A 16067-nucleotide genomic window follows, 5' to 3' on the forward strand; every position below is an offset into this window, starting at 1 on the left:
GAGTGCTATATTGCTTTTATACAACAATTCTACCACAAACTAAATAATCTGAAAACACCCCATTATTGTTTAAAAATGTTAATTTCGACATTGTTCTTACGCATCAAAAAATAGTTCCCTTTTCAATAGAGTGTCCCAGTGACTTACGTTTTACTTCCGCTACAAAAAAAAATATGAACGGGAGTTAATGGAGAGATAACAATTATTTTTTGGTCCAGTTTGAATTGTGCCATGAATTTCACTTGTGTTTCAATGTGTGTGAATTTGAAAATCTGTGAATGAGCTAACGTCACTAGCGCTACTGATGTGTTTGTAGTCGTTGGAATTACGATCTTTCACAATGTTGTAATTCAATAGTTACGAAACAAACTGCAAATGTCTTTACATGAAAAATTGTCTTTAAAATTGACAAACATCATATGGGTAATTCAAGGCACAAGTCAACCGGGACCAGAAAATAATTTCTTTTTCGCATTGACTGGCGTTCAAAATTTTTTGAAAGATAGGTCCCATACATATAGTCGGTTAAGACGTTCGGAAAGGTTACCGCCCCCCACGAGGGGGAATACATGCTAACATCACACAATGGAAGTCAATGGGCGAATACAGGTGGAGTTCTGCTTGTTTCTGAACACAATAATTTGAAGGAATTGTGTTGACTTAACTGCCCAGTGTATGCTAACAACGTAATTCACCCTCGATTGCCCAATGTTGACGACAAATTTCTCTGGAAGCTATATTCAATGGTAGCATCATTAGGTTGCTAACCGGCTAACTTTATATCGTCAGTGTAACATAACCAACTATGCTAACGTTAGTTATCTACAAGTCTCCTCCAAGTGACAATCATATTATACACAATGCTGGCAATGCTGAGAATAATAAGCATCCTCGTTTATCTTACTTGAATTGAGTTGACTGTGTGGCTTAATCCACAGATGTGGTGAAGCACTGTTTTGTTATGGTTTGCTAAGGAGTAACCTATTGCTTAAAATAGTGGAGAGCTGGGATGAGAACATTGTGTCAAATCTTCACGGAGTGATTTATTATTAGCTGTGCAAAGTCTGAGTTGAAATGTCCAGGGATATTCCAACTCATGGAACGTCTCTCGGCCAATCAGAAACAAATAAATAGTTCCATAGAACCCAATTGTTGTATAAACTCTGGTATGTTATCTGGATTTGCTGCATATTGTAATCCTGCTAAATCACTTTGCACCTCTTTGCACCTTGTCTGTGTCCTCCAAAAAATCAACATACACATGCACAAAAAACTACTTTCAAGATTAGACTATCTAATCCAATTCACACAGTACAGACAGGGACGGATTAAACAAATATGGGCCCCTGTGCACAATATCAAAAAAGGCCCCCCTCCCCCTGACCGCGACGTGCAAGTGACGTGCGCGTGCAGCCAGCGCTTCTCTCTTTGCTGTCGCTGTGCAGGCTGGTGCACAATTTCACACAATGATAATGTAGTACATTATGTCATATATTATAACTCAGGCCCACACAGAAATGAATTCCAGCAGCTGTTTTATTAGGCTGTAATCTCCCTTTGCTGGCCAAACAGTCTACAGCAACATTTTTCACTAAACGGACCGGACAACAGTTGTCATATTGACAGACCGGTAGCAGGGACGTTGATAGTATTTTGTGAGAGGTGGTGCTGATCATATTACGGGGGGTTCGGTGGTGTCTCCCCCGGGAAAATTTCGAAATTCTGCCTGTTAAATATACCCTTTTAACACAGTTTAGAAGGGGCATACAAATTTTAACAGAGCAAGCAGGGCCCGTTTTCTGTCTGACTCAGGTGACGTGAACATTGGCTACCTGCATGATAAGGTTTTCACTTCACTGCTGCTTGACACTACCTTGCATGGAGACATATTTCACGTTAACAGTGGAGATGTTAGCAAAACTATAGCGTTTGGTAAATGGAGATGCAGATCATCTCCCTAATTAATTTCTTTGCGCAACAGCCCACATTATGCGCTCACTCCAGCGAGACAAGTGAAATAAGTGTAGGCCTATCTGTCATCGGCATCGCCGTAGGCTATTTGCTACGATATAAGCTACTGTTAGGCCTACAACAAGTCGCGATTTATTAGGCTATCCAATCGCTATGTAGCCTAGAAATCTAGACGCGCCCCTGCCAGGGCTAGTCTAGCAACTCTCCGTTGGCTTGTGAGCTCCAAAAATCGAAATTAATCAGACATTGAAATCGTGTATAGAGTGGTTTGGTGGGCTTAACATAATGATTGATGGCAGAGTTCCAACGGCTTGGTTTGAATTCCCTGCTACTTGAAAACAAATATCCTATTGCGTCCTATTGCGTGCAGAGGGAATTTGAAATACAACTGATTATCCCGCCCCTCGGACTGAGCACTGCGAACAGTGAGTGCCCAGACCCTACATTTTAATGTGGGTCTGGCTCGCCAGGCTAATCGCTATGCTGTTTTCACGAACATTGCAGGAATCCACTTCATTCACCTACCCACGAGTGGGTCAGTTTCACTTTCGCTAACACGCATACACATTGAATGAGCACTCATAGCCTACCACTTCCACCTAATGTTATGCCTCTATATTTTATGAATTAAGAAGTATTTATTGATCAGGAAAACATTTAGTTTATTTTTCTTTCGGTCCGCGGTTCCATAACACCATTCAGTTGTGCCGCAAATTAACAGACAGAAGCACCGGGCATAATCTAGCCTAAATTCATAGCAATTTTTTTTTTTAAATCCGAGGGCCCCCATTGGCTGAGGGCCCCTGTGCACGTGCACACTTGGCACAAGCCATGATCCGTCCCTGAGTACAGCATGCATCTTCACTAAGAGTCCTTTGTTTTCCATAATAACCTTTGCAAGTCACACTCACCAGATTCTGCAGTGGATTGATTAAATGACCACACTGGTTATTTCCCTGTAGCTCACTGCTCACAGCCTCACAATATCCTGCTCTGGACGCCATCGGAGTGTCTATTCATCAGCTTCAATCTTCCCTGACATTGATCGTGATCAGTGGAGAGACTTGGCTCAGCTGAGAAAAATTACCCTTTAATTTGATCACTATTCTCGCAGCAGTACCCGTTGTTCACACAGTTGGTCTTCAATGAAAAGGGAGGTCTGGATGTAGGACTTTGTGTTTGGTTTTGTCATTTCCTCTCTGATGTTTTGTTTGTTGCGGCACGATGCTGGCCCTGAGCATGATCACAGTGGTCTCAGGGTCCACACACGTCTCTCTCACAACAGCTTTAGCAATGGTAGTGAGGAGGGGACAGTCAACTCCTACACACACTATGTGAGAGACAGGAGAAATAAAACAGTTCTTCTCAAAACATATTCATTATCATTCCGTTCACTGATCTAATGTGCTTACAGACATTTAGTACTTTACTTGGATAGTCTGCCTACAGTATTGAGCATGGGAGGCGTCATTGGAACTCGTGAACTCTTTAAACTCGTGCTTGTTTTCATTAAATGATGCGCTCGTTTGAATAATTTACTGTTAAATTGTTGTATTGTTGAAACAATACCTCTTTCCAAGCATAGTAGGCTAAGATAGACAACCACCTACAACAAATTTCGTCAAACTTCGTCAACATCAACACCAACACCTTACCCATACAGATGACGAAATGTCAAAGCAGCGGTCAGCGGTGCTGACATTGAGTCCTATTCCTTTAGTGTAACAGTGTCCACCATCGGTCAATATCACAACTGCAGTGGCAGCAGGATGGACAGCCTTGATGCTGCTAGCAGCCCAATATTGGCTAGAGTGTATTGAGGTGATCTTACTGGTCTGGTCTATTTCAGACCTGCTTTTTTAAATTATTATTTTGTTCCTGCTTCAAGCCTAAATGACTGATCTCCTGTAATGTCCTAAAATGGCCATGTGTGTGTGTACGTGTGTACGTGCAGCTTGTGTGTGTTAGCAGTGCAAAGACTCTTTATTGAGCAGTTGATCAATTCTGACAGTGAGAGGGGATGTTTCGCTGCTTTTAATAAGCAGATATTAGAAGGGGAGTATTGTGGTGTGATGCATAACAAGTAATAGAAAACGAAGACCATAAATCTGTCAACATAGTGCAAATATTTGGCCTTATTTTCATGATGCATTTCCTAATGCTCTGTGGCACAGAGAACAATCTAGTCAGTCTGAGGTTATTTGATGGTTGCTGCTCACTGAAATTAATCTCTCAGTGCTTGTGTGTGTTTTTATATATATATATATATATATGTGTGTGTGTGTGTGTGTGTGTGTGTGTGTGTGTGTTTCTTATGTAAATTCACTTTTTTAGTAGAGAGGTAGTTTGTGTCCACAAACCATCACAGTAACAAATAGATTGTTAATACTACATAGGCCGCATATTGCAAACACCTTTCACCACAGACAAGGATCGTGGCTGTGTCATCAGTGCGTACTTGAGTGTGACTGGCAGCTAGCATGGCAAACCACAAGCCTGTGAAAACCACCAGCGTGGGTGCTCTCTAAATGCAAATACCAAAGTCAGGCAGCACCTGTTCACACAGTTCACACAAACACATTGATATGCAGTGAGTAAAAAAATATAAATAATTCTTTTGGGCACAATCAGTCTGGCTACAGTATATGTACCCCGAAAGCCCTTTAGGACTACAGTAGTGCCTTTAAGACTACAGTGCCTTTAAAACCTTTCCTTTCATAAGAGAACATTATGTGGACAAATCAAGGACTCTGCTACCCAAGGAAATCACCCTTATAAATATTAGGGGGTGGATTCAGATACAACCAAGAGTGAAATCAAGTACACTGTAAAGTGGTTTGATGACTGTGTTCCCTTATGTTAAGTATCCTAAAGACCAACTGCAGAAACACATACTGAAGGAGAGGCTGCGATGTGGCTGGTCATTGCACTTCACAGGGATGCAGAAAAAGCTGCTTAACAGCACAGAGACATGAGTGAGTGGCTTGCCCATGTTTTCCCGGCACACGGCTACTTATTGTTATTATTTAATCTCCTGTCTGCAGCAGAGGGGGAATAGAGAGATGACAGGGACAAGTCTGACACCATAATGGAAGGTAATAGGGGCATTCAGTGAAGGGGCATGACAGGCATATATGCTGCTTGAGAAACTGAATGAGGGGATCTTTGTTTCTTGCCTTTTTCTTGTGCATTCTAGTTGTCATCCTTTCTCTTGTTCCTCTTGGACTCTTTCACTTTCCTCTTCCTTTGCCTTCTCTCTCTGTTTCTCAGGCTGTCTTTTTTATGTCCATGTGTTTATCTCTTTCTTGTGCTCCTTCTCTTTTTTGATTCTCTTTCTCTCCTTTCTCGTTTTACTTCCCCAACCCTCTTTCCACTCCTTCCTCCATCCCCCCTCCCTCTGTCTCTCTGCCACACACAAACAAAATTTGACAAAACTGTATTCCAATTCTCCCTTGCTTCTGCACCCCATTATGTGGTCCCCAAAACATCTCCCAGGCACGTATCAAACAGGCTTAGATAACTGTGCAGTGCATCACACGTGCTTACTTTCCCATCCCATCCCTCAGCTCAGACACACACACACACATGCACAAAAACACCCTCAAACACCCTCCAGTCCATGACAAGTGTTCCCTCGCCCCCGAATCCCAGCCGACTCTAAAACGTATCTGGACCAGACCCGGGCCACAGATGGTTGCTGTGCGGGCCCCCCACCTGAGAGGCTGAATGAATAGCTTCCTGTTGATGTATGTGGCCATGAGAACCCGCACGGTAATGAAAACCCCTCGGACCGCACAACAAAGCTCTCGCTAAATGAATGTCTTATCCTGGAGCCCTATATAAAAGGTCTCTCTGTCTCTTTCCCCACCTCACTCACACTCTCCCATACACTATCTCCCTCTCCCTCTCCCTCTCCCTCTCTCTTTCTTCTCTCTCTCTCTCCCTCCTCTGCTACATCGTAATAATGTTTCCACCCAAACCCATTACGGACCCAGCAGTTGCTCTGTGCCGTGCTGATGGGTAAACAAAACTGCTCAACTTAACGTCGCCTGGCTTTGTGTCGGGCAGTCGCCGAGTCACAGGCAATCATTACTCGGGACATTATTCCCAAGACGGCCTAAATTATAAATGAAGTCGTCCTCTCTCTGCCTCTGCCACTCCCACTCCCTTCTAGCCTGCCGTCTATGGCTGTGGGTTTAATTAACGGCGGAGATGGGGTTTTTTTTGGTGCTAAACAAGTGCTAAAGGTCGAGCAGATGGATCAGCCCTCTGAAATCCACTGCTCTGCCACCCTCCGCCAGGAAAGAAGTCGTTTGGGGTGTGATAAACAATGGCAAAAGAAGATGCAGAGAAGGGGCTCACACACACACACACACACACACACACACACACACACACACACACATACACACACCTGTGCGTGAAACACACACACACAAACACACACACACTCATACACAGATACATACACACATACAAATAGCTGTACTCTTTGACCACACACAGACATACACACACACCTCCTGAGACACATTACCCAGTTGCCATAATGAGAAACGCTAAAATTTTAATGAACGGAAAAAACAATGTCTCTTTGGGTGGCGCCAAGGCATGCTGATTCGCTGGCAGTCAGTGATCTGGTGGATAAAAAGACGCCAGAGCAAAACTCTCTCCAATTCAATACACTCACATGTTGTCTGCAGAATGAACATGGTGGCTGGTTAATCTACTCATACAGCAAACGATTCTGGAATGGCTACTGTGTAGTTCTGACCCAAACGAACACATGTGGAGAACTTAGTGGACGCCCTGAAGAAGGGTGTTTGTGCTGCTATGTGTATGTTGCTACATGCACTACCACTGCATGTATAGTACATATTTTTTTAAATGTAATCAAGAAATAGCCATAAAACAAAGGCTTTTTGCTGATACAGTAATGATCGCTGTTGCATATTAGAGGACTCCTGCTGAGGAACTTTGTTGCAGTTGAAGATGTTGAAGACAAAGATGCATTCAAGACAAAAAAAACAACAAGAGGAATCAGAAGAGTGCTAAAAGAGCACAGCCCTCACCACAGCCAAATGCTGTATCACACAAAGTTAGCGAAAGTGAAACTGAATCCATGGAGATGCCATTGGGTTCGTCCACATACTGCCAAACATAATGTCCTTGGTAGACTTTATTATTACTTTTTGAATGCTGAAAATGGTCAGACGGATCATGCTTTTATTTTTCAAATGAAGCCTCTCTCTATTAAAGAGGGTAACCAAGTTTCCAAAGGGGAAAGTGTACTGTACTGAAATGCATGAAAGAAATCCGGGATCACCTTTAGACATGGACAACAGGGTTCAGCTAATTGTCAAGCCATTAAAATGCTGCAGACACTGCCTTTAAATGTTTAGAAATGTCCATCCGACATGCAGAATAGATAATGTAATATTCTCCTGTCAGAGTCCTGAGTCTGACTGTCAGGCGTTTGGATAGCAGCCATGTAAGTCAAAGTGGCAATATTGTGTCCAGGAGAGGCCCTTTCCTGTCCAGAAAGAGGTAATTCTCTCAATTTAATTCGCCAATCTCTGTGCCTGACTGGATCTCACCAGCAAGCCATCACATGGAGAAATGAAGTTGGCCCTGTACAGGACGACCATTTCTCCTTGTCTCTCTCACCCTCTCTCTCACTCTCTCTCTCTCCTCTCCCACTAATGAGATAACTATCTCTCTCTCTCTCTCTCTCTCTCTCTCTCTTACACACACAGCTACCCATATTACACACATGAGCACACAACACCACACACACACACACACACACACACACACACACACACATACCAGCTGCTGCAGCTGCTGTTACCCATGTGCAAAAACTCGTCCCTCAATTTGTGCTGTGCCTTGGTCTTGGTTTTACTTCAACTCCAGAGCACCTCTCTCTCTCACTCTCTCTCTCTCTCTCTCTCTCCTTCTCCCTCTCCTTCTCCCTCTCTATCTGGTCAGAGTCTTATGCGTGGGTGCCAGTTTGCCGGTGGGCAAAGCAATGCCAGAATTGACATCTCTTCCATCGGGTTTCTTTCCCCAAGTGGCCTCAGACAGCATGAGCGCAGGCCAGGGCCAAGCAACATATGCCAGTCTTAAATGTGTTATGCTCACTAGTGACAAAAAAACCCATGACACTTTTAGTGTTTGATTTATTTTAGTATCCATTTTCTTTGAAGGGTTTCTCGGACAGAATTATGTAGGCTACTCAACTCAGATCAGAAATGGATCATTTTCTCCCTGTCCCTTCAGCAAATTGTGACTCAGATCATAATTACAATGTAATTTCCCAAGCAATTACTCTGTATTTGCCCAAGAGCACATCTCTGTGCTAACAAACAGTTCTAGCTCAGAAGAAGTTAGAAGAGTTTCCTTCTTCACCAAACATCAACAAGAGATTCAAATGCAAAAAAAACATGAAAAGGGTACAAACAAGGATGATTCACCACTCACATTCATTAGCCAAAACAAATTAGAGGATGCTTTGAGCAGTGGGACAACCTTGGCAGCGCGAACATATTCGCCAACTCCTGATATCACATTTCTCTGGCCACGAGAAAAGGAAATCTTAAGACAAGCTTAGTGCTCTTATAAAGCTGAGAATGTGTGGCAGGACTTTCTGAAGCTGGCTTGTTTCCACCTCTGGCAGAAATGCACATCTGTCACTCTCACTAGTCACCTAGGAGTGGCCCCCATAGCTATATGCACTATGAAGGCTACTTCTGTGGACTGGGTCAAAACCCCCTCAAAAAAGTAAGAAAAGCCCCTGAAAGAATAACTTCAGAGAACTATACTGCTGTGCTGTTGGTGTTCGTAAGGTCTTTGCATGCATGCCTTTTAGGTAGTCCTCTCTAGTTTTAAACAAAAAAAACTTTTAATGTTGCTTTAATAAGACAAAGTAGTCTCTCGCCAAAAATGCCTTCTTCACTACCCAAAATGAATCTCTTTGGAGTAAATAATTTAAGAGGAATTCAGTCGAGGAAAGAGACATATTAAGTCTGTTCATTTTCTTTAATTAGTCCTCAGCTTTCTCTCTGATGGGATGGTGCAACATCGATGTAAAATGTTCTCAACACTGCCGAAACCTCACTTAAGCATCTCTCTTGGGCATGTGTTCCTCCCCATTGTAACCTGTCAGCACTGGCACAAGTTGAAAGTTTCCTCCACTGGTAACAAAAACTGCAGCAGAAGTCATCAGGGCTTTTGCCAGTGTGCCTGTCGCAGTAGACAGTAGGCAGAGGAGATGCAGATGAGAAGGTGCAAGGGAAGCCTGGTGAAGCTGAAGCTCTGCCCTCAAGGCCACAATGGAGAAGATGGGATGCAGATCTGGGAGCAGATCCAAGAGGAGCATTAGTTTCAGCAGAGCCCTGCAAGGCCTGACTCCTCTCTCATATCGCGTGGAGGAATTTAAGGCTGGCTTGGGCAGACATGCACCCGAACAAGATCCGCAAGGAGAATGAGTGACTGGAATAACACTACCCTTCAGCACCGGTGAAGGTGAGGAGAGAGAAGAGGATGTCCCGATGCCTGTTGGTCTCTCGCTGCTTTCGATAAACTTTGAAAACCGAAGTTTGCAGTAAATGAGCTCCTGTCTTGTCATTTCCTAATAGCCATGCTGTGCACAGAGTTGGCCCATTTTGGATGGAAATTACAGACTACAGGTTGCCTGAATCACCATCATCCCACCACCACCCCATTATCTCTAACAACAAAAGCCTCCCTCGGTGGCTCCATAAAAACCCAACCTCAGCACGTGCCTTTGTCATTAATTAGCGAAGCAAGCAATAAAAAGAATACTTAGGGAGTTTTCCACTGGTTTGATATTGTGCAAGGGTAGATGGGTGGGGAATGGAGGAAGGTGTTAAGGGAGTGAGTGAACCAAAATCTCCTCTTGCAGGCTTTTTACACTCAGAGATGTAAAATTGCTGATGCAAGAGAATTGAAAAAATCCCCATAGTCCTGACTGATTGTAAAGACCTGTAACAATGTCCCTGTAATGCCACCTCATGACCTAAAGTTCTCATAATGCCAGCTCAGCTCTTACTAGTCTTTCACTGAATAATGGCACCTCCACAAGAAAAGCTTGCATTGGAGCCTTTTTAATGCAATTCATTACAGCAGCATTATGGTGTAAGTAATGCTTTGTTGTATTGTGACAAATTGTCCCTTGGTACTTGTGCTTTTTCCAGAAACATATATTAATGGAACACAGGTCAGAGAGGTGAGAGGCAACCCCTGTTGCAATTAAACTTTTAAAATGAATTTGCATCTGAAAAAGCAGAATGCCTTGTGGAGTTACCCTCAAGTGTGTGTGTGTGTGTGTGTGTGTGTGTGTGTGTAAGAGAGAACGTGATTGTTTTTAAGCATTTCGTCTTACATAAATGAAGTTGACATGCAGGCTGTGGAGGCTTCTCTGATCTCCCTCTATGTGTTAGAGTCAGGGGTAAATGCATTTGCATGGAGGCATCAGAAAGCAAACAGGCTCCTCACTTCATTTCACAACAGCACTTGAGTGTGCCATTTCGCTTGACATTTTAAAGAACATCTGGGCAGTTGATAAGGAACACACACAACACACTCAGTGGCTGGCTACTCTCAACATACTGTACATACATACATCAGTGCATTCATCATGTGTAATTCTGGCTTCAGGAAGGACAAGTCCCAACGGTAGTCAGCTACTCTCCAAATACACACACACACACACACACACACACACGCGCGCGCGCACATGCACACACCAGTGCACACACACACACACACACGCACACACACGCGCACACTCACACTCACGCACACACACACACACACACACACACACTGCTTTAGCAAAGTCACTCAGAAGTACCCACACACTCCTTCCATCAGTAGCAGTAGCAAATGCCACGCAAAAAAAAACACACACACACACACACACACACACACACACACACACACATGCTTCACATAGCCATCCCAAAGTTGAGGGGACAGCGTGGAGAGGAGAAAGTATCAGAGCTGTCAGATGAGCTGTTAACACCTCACCAGGATTTGGGGAGAGAGAGAGAGAAAGAGAGAGAGAGAAAGAGAGAGAGAGAGGTGGGAGGAAGAGATGGGGAAGAGAGAGAAAAATAAATCAAATAGACAGTAAGAGTGACATTGTAGTGTATGGAAGAGAAAGTGAGAAGAAAGTGATAGAAAGAAAGAGAGACTGCACTCCACTCTCCTCCAGTGAATCAGGAGTCACGGTGGCTGGGCCGGCTTGTGGCATGGCGTTGCATTTGTAACGCAGGTTGGTCAAATGGGACCCTGGCAGCCAGGCAGAAAGAGAGTGCGAGAGAGAGCCAGACACACGCTTTGACTCCCACCTGATTGCCCTGGGACAGATTGGGTGCAGAGGGGGTGAGACACAGGTCAGACCTGGGTCAGGACGAAAAAGGAGAGCCAAAGCAGTATTGACCACGGCCATTAGTCTTGTCTCCAGGGCCCCTGGAGCGGCCGGCCACCAGCCTCTGTGGCCAACACCTCGGCTATCTGTCTCAATCGCCAGCTACTCGCCACCACCACGCCGCAGCGCACCAACGTGCTTCATCAAGTGAAACATTTCACCGTAATGATTTGGAGTTTTGCTTGCGGGTCTGCTGTCTCACCCTGGCGACTCCTGGGATGACAAGGCCACTTTTTTTTTAAGGCGACTTTTGAAACTTTTTGTGTCATTGCTGGGATTTGGTGGAGATGTCTGCAGGTATATGATGCAAAGAGAGAAGGGAGGAGAAGGAATTGGAGAGAAAATTCGGCTCTAGAGTGACTGTGTGTGTCTCCCGAAACCCAATTAACACTGCTCAGACACACCTCCCCTGAGCGTCTCTATCTCTCTCTGTCTCTCTTGTCCTTCCGGCTAGTGATGTTTCATCAGACCAGACACAACACCATCGATTCACACACATCTAATTTTTGCCATTATGATGCGACAGTTAACTCAAAAAACTAAACAGAAAGTGTTAATTTGTCACAAACTAGCTCTAGCACAACAAAGAGGAGAATCACAGAACAAAACTAAGAACAATGCAACCTCAACTAGGCGCATGCGTAGCGTAGCGTAGCCTATATCTGAATCATTCCTATCACGATTAAAATCGGGAACCCACAAAAGCTACCTGCCCCCTAAAGGTAATAAACCTTGGCTTGAAAATGAGGTATCACTGCCTTCACATCCATAACTAGCAAACGCCCTTGGTTAAACACGATGTCAGGCTGGGAAATTAATGGGCACCATAAAGCTACTAGGACACTTGAAGATAGATTTTTATCAACTTTTGAGTTAAACAGTTTAGCTCCGTTTGCACTTTAAATGTCACCAACACACACTCATCATTCAGTGCCTGAGTGTCAACACTTGTGTTGTAAGCTGCATGGAGATTATATAGATAGGTGACAGAAGGCTATTTCTTTCTATTTCTAACAAGACTCAGTAGAGTAAAGTCTGGCAAAAGCTCCTTTAGGATATCTGTTACAATGAAACCATAGCAAATATTACAGTAATAGTGACAGCTAATAATACTAAAAATAATCATCAAAAATATGTTTTCAGAATAACTGTCAAATGAATGAAAAGGATTCAATGGTTCAACTAAACAACCATCACAATACCTGGTATGCTATGCACGCCATAATGCACATTTTTTTCAGGTATACATGTATATATGTTTTTCCTGCTCTCAAGTTCAGTTTCCCCAAATACCATTTGCATCTCAGACCATTTGGAGAGTGAGAATAGACAGCTCAGTCCAGTACAGAGCCCCCCCCCATCCACACCACTCTGAGACAGATTAAATGACATGGGAGTGGGCTGTTTTCAAACTCCACTTCAAAAGCCCTCCCATACATTCCCCTCTCCCTGAAGAGACGGAGAGTCAGGGGTTGTGTTTGCTTTAATTTAGTAATGGCCAACTGGGATCATCGCTACAATCAATTTAGCTCCCCAAGGTTAATGTGGGGGGTGAACGCAATCAACTTCCTCCTGATTGAGCAGTAACTTGCTGCTACCGCTTACAAGGCAGGGTGGGATAAGTTCAAGGCCCTGTGCCATAATTGCTAAATAGTCTGCATGGGACTGATTTTAAATAAGTCCTTTAAGATAGGCTCACTAATAAGCTATACTATGCATCATTTATGTGGATGAATCAGAGTTTCATGTACATGTAGTATAACTTAGTAAAACATGCAGTATGACTTTTACCAGTTACCAGTTTGCACTTGAAGACTGCACTTGTAAAGAGCCACATTATGCTACAGTATGGCATCTCACATGATCACAATGTTTTGAAACTGAGCCAAGCCAAATGTCAGCAGTACAGCATGCAGCACCAAGACACGTGCACACACACACACACACACACACACACACACACACACACATACGCACACACACATGCACACAGATTGCATATGTGAAACTGTTACTTAAAAAGCGACTGCACTTAACATTTCTATAAAAGCCAGCTGTAAACACACACGACTTTACACTTTAGTTATCTCAGCACTCATTACAGGACATTATAGGTAGTTTACCACATCACAACCCTCTAAATCACTGTGGCACTGTCATAGTGGCACTCTTAATAACAATATCCACATACCATTAGTCAGTTACAATGGCATCAATGAAGACAAAGATGAAACTTGCTCAAAAACACAGTCACACAGTTGAAGGAACAACTCTGCAGCCAAAACATAAGTACACATGCATGTTGCTTCATGACTGTCCCCCCCGACCAAGCCCCTGCAGAGTCTCTCCCTTACCGTTTGCAAGCTTTAAGTCTCATTTTCAGACAATCACACCTCTTTATGCAGGCATGTGCCTTCTCCACGATCGCAGCAACAGCGGCAGTGGCGGCAGCACTAAAACATGCTTCTTCCAGCCCTCTCCAAACAGCAATCTCTGCGCTCTACGCCACTGAATGGAGCTGGAGGAGTAAGGGAGAGGGGAGAGGGAGAGAGGAGAGGGAGGGAGGGAGGGAGGGAGGGAAGGAGGGGGGAAGAGGGGAGAGCGAGCGAGCGAGGGAGGGAGGGAGAAGGAAGAAGAGGAGAGGTGGAGGAGGGGCGGGCGCAGAAAGAGGATGGGATCAGCACAAAAGAAAAGTGGTGGTGGGAAAAAAAGAGAAGAGTCTCACCTCATGTTCTGCATCTCTCCATCCGAGGCCTGAAAGGACAGAGAAGAGGAGAGAGAGAGAATGGATGGATGAGTGTGAAAGAATTGATGGATGTCTATCCCCTTTTCCCAGTGACCAATATATCTTGGGGATGGAGAGTGCTTTAACAAGCTTTCCTGCCTCAGCTAAGCATCCCAAAAGCTAACCTTAAACCTTCCTCATCTGCCTGAGTGCAGAGAAAAGATAGGAAGTGCAAGAGAGAAAGAGAGAGAGAGAGGAAGAGAGAAGGTTACTAAAAAATAGAGGAGACAATAGAAGATAAATGTATGTAGCTTGTGTGTGTGTGTGTGTGTGTGTGTGTGTGTGTGTGTGTGTGTGTGTGTGTGTAGACAGAGAGAAAAAGACTGTGTTATTGTGTTTGTGTGCAGTGAAAAGAGAGAGATGGCAGAGAAATATGCAGTATACAGCGAAACATCTGAGAGCTCTGATTGCAGGCCCCCCCCCCCATCCCTCTCTCAATGGGTAACAGGTCAGACAATCTGTTGAATCTGATATTTTGGGTCATGTGGTCTGGCTCCACTGCCCTGCTCTACACACTCCATAACCTGACCAGAAGAGAATCCATTCTTGCTACGCACTCCTCATGCGTTTTTTTGCATAAATTATGCAAATCATGGATTACCTGAAAACAATTAGCATTTCCATTCAGACGGACCTCATCGTGCAGAACGAATTAGTGTGGAGTCCTCTGTCTCTACCTCTCCCATATCACTTGGCTCCATATTGTTTCATTCGACAATTAAAAATCAATTAGGATCATATGCATCAATTTGTTCCAAATAATCAAGTATCACAGTGTGTTCCCACTGTGTAGACATGAGTGTGCATGTAACTTTGTGTTATTGAGTTGTGTGTGTGTAATAAACGGTGCTCACCATCACAGGCATATTTGATGAAGGAAGTGATGTATTGATATATTTTTGAAAGGTTTACACAACCACGGATCTCATATTGACATTCCACATCTGTTGTAGCTTAGCTATGGTTGTCTGAATGTTTATCGATATAAAAACAGGGTTTACAATGCCCTTAGTATGAGATATGGTATAGGTGCACACACACACAGACACACACACAGACATTGTGTCTCTGATATATCTGACATGTATGACAGCTGATGTTGTTCTGCTGGGAAAAACTGTACCAGATTTTGCCTATTAGCCACAGGCTGCACATGCACATAGACATACACAATGATTCTGTGGATGAAAGCACACAAACACACTTTGGAATGTGATGGGGAAACACTGGGCATTGTGTGTGAGAGTACACACACACACAAACACTGGGCATTGTGTGTGAGAGTACACACACACACACACACACACACACACACACACACACACACAAACACGCACACACACACACACACACACACACACACACCCTGGGTTTTGTTGGTCACTAAAGCACAGCGTAGATGACTCACTGTCAGTTCCCGAGTAATTTCTCACTAAACTGTAGGGGCCTCTCTCATTCTCTCTCTCCATTTTCTCACTCCCATGCACCCTCTCTGTCTCTCTGTCTCTCTGTCTCTCTCTCTCTCTCTCTCTCTCTCTCTCTCTCTCTCTCTCTTTCTCATATTCTCATTCTCTCTAGTAGCCACATGGTCCTTCTCTTCCTCCACTCATGTGTCACTCTCTCTCTTTTTTGTCTTTCTCTCTGTCCCTCTTTCTATCATACTGTAGCTCTTTTTTTAACTATCATATATCAGTCCCCCCCTCACCCTCTCCCTCCCTGATACCTGAGGGGGCCTGATGTGCCCATAGTGGGTCCCATTTCTCCCAGCATAGGGTCATTACTGTAAACCTAGACCTGGAGGAGACTTTATCTGGTGGCAGGGTTTAAATGAGATACATGGGTATACACTATACA

General features: G+C 43.9%; 1 protein-coding gene across 1 annotated transcript in view; it reads right to left on the reverse strand.

Moving 5' to 3' along the window:
- Positions 1-16067, reverse strand: part of LOC121692918 (brain-enriched guanylate kinase-associated protein) — a 63227-nt gene that overhangs the window by 38699 nt on the left and 8461 nt on the right. The window contains 1 exon segment of the mRNA XM_042071962.1: positions 14154-14182. The gene's annotated coding sequence lies outside the window, so the exon portion shown is untranslated.

The sequence above is a fragment of the Alosa sapidissima genome, chromosome 19 (genome assembly GCF_018492685.1).
Source record: "Alosa sapidissima isolate fAloSap1 chromosome 19, fAloSap1.pri, whole genome shotgun sequence".
Classification (NCBI taxonomy): Eukaryota; Metazoa; Chordata; class Actinopteri; order Clupeiformes; family Clupeidae; genus Alosa; species Alosa sapidissima.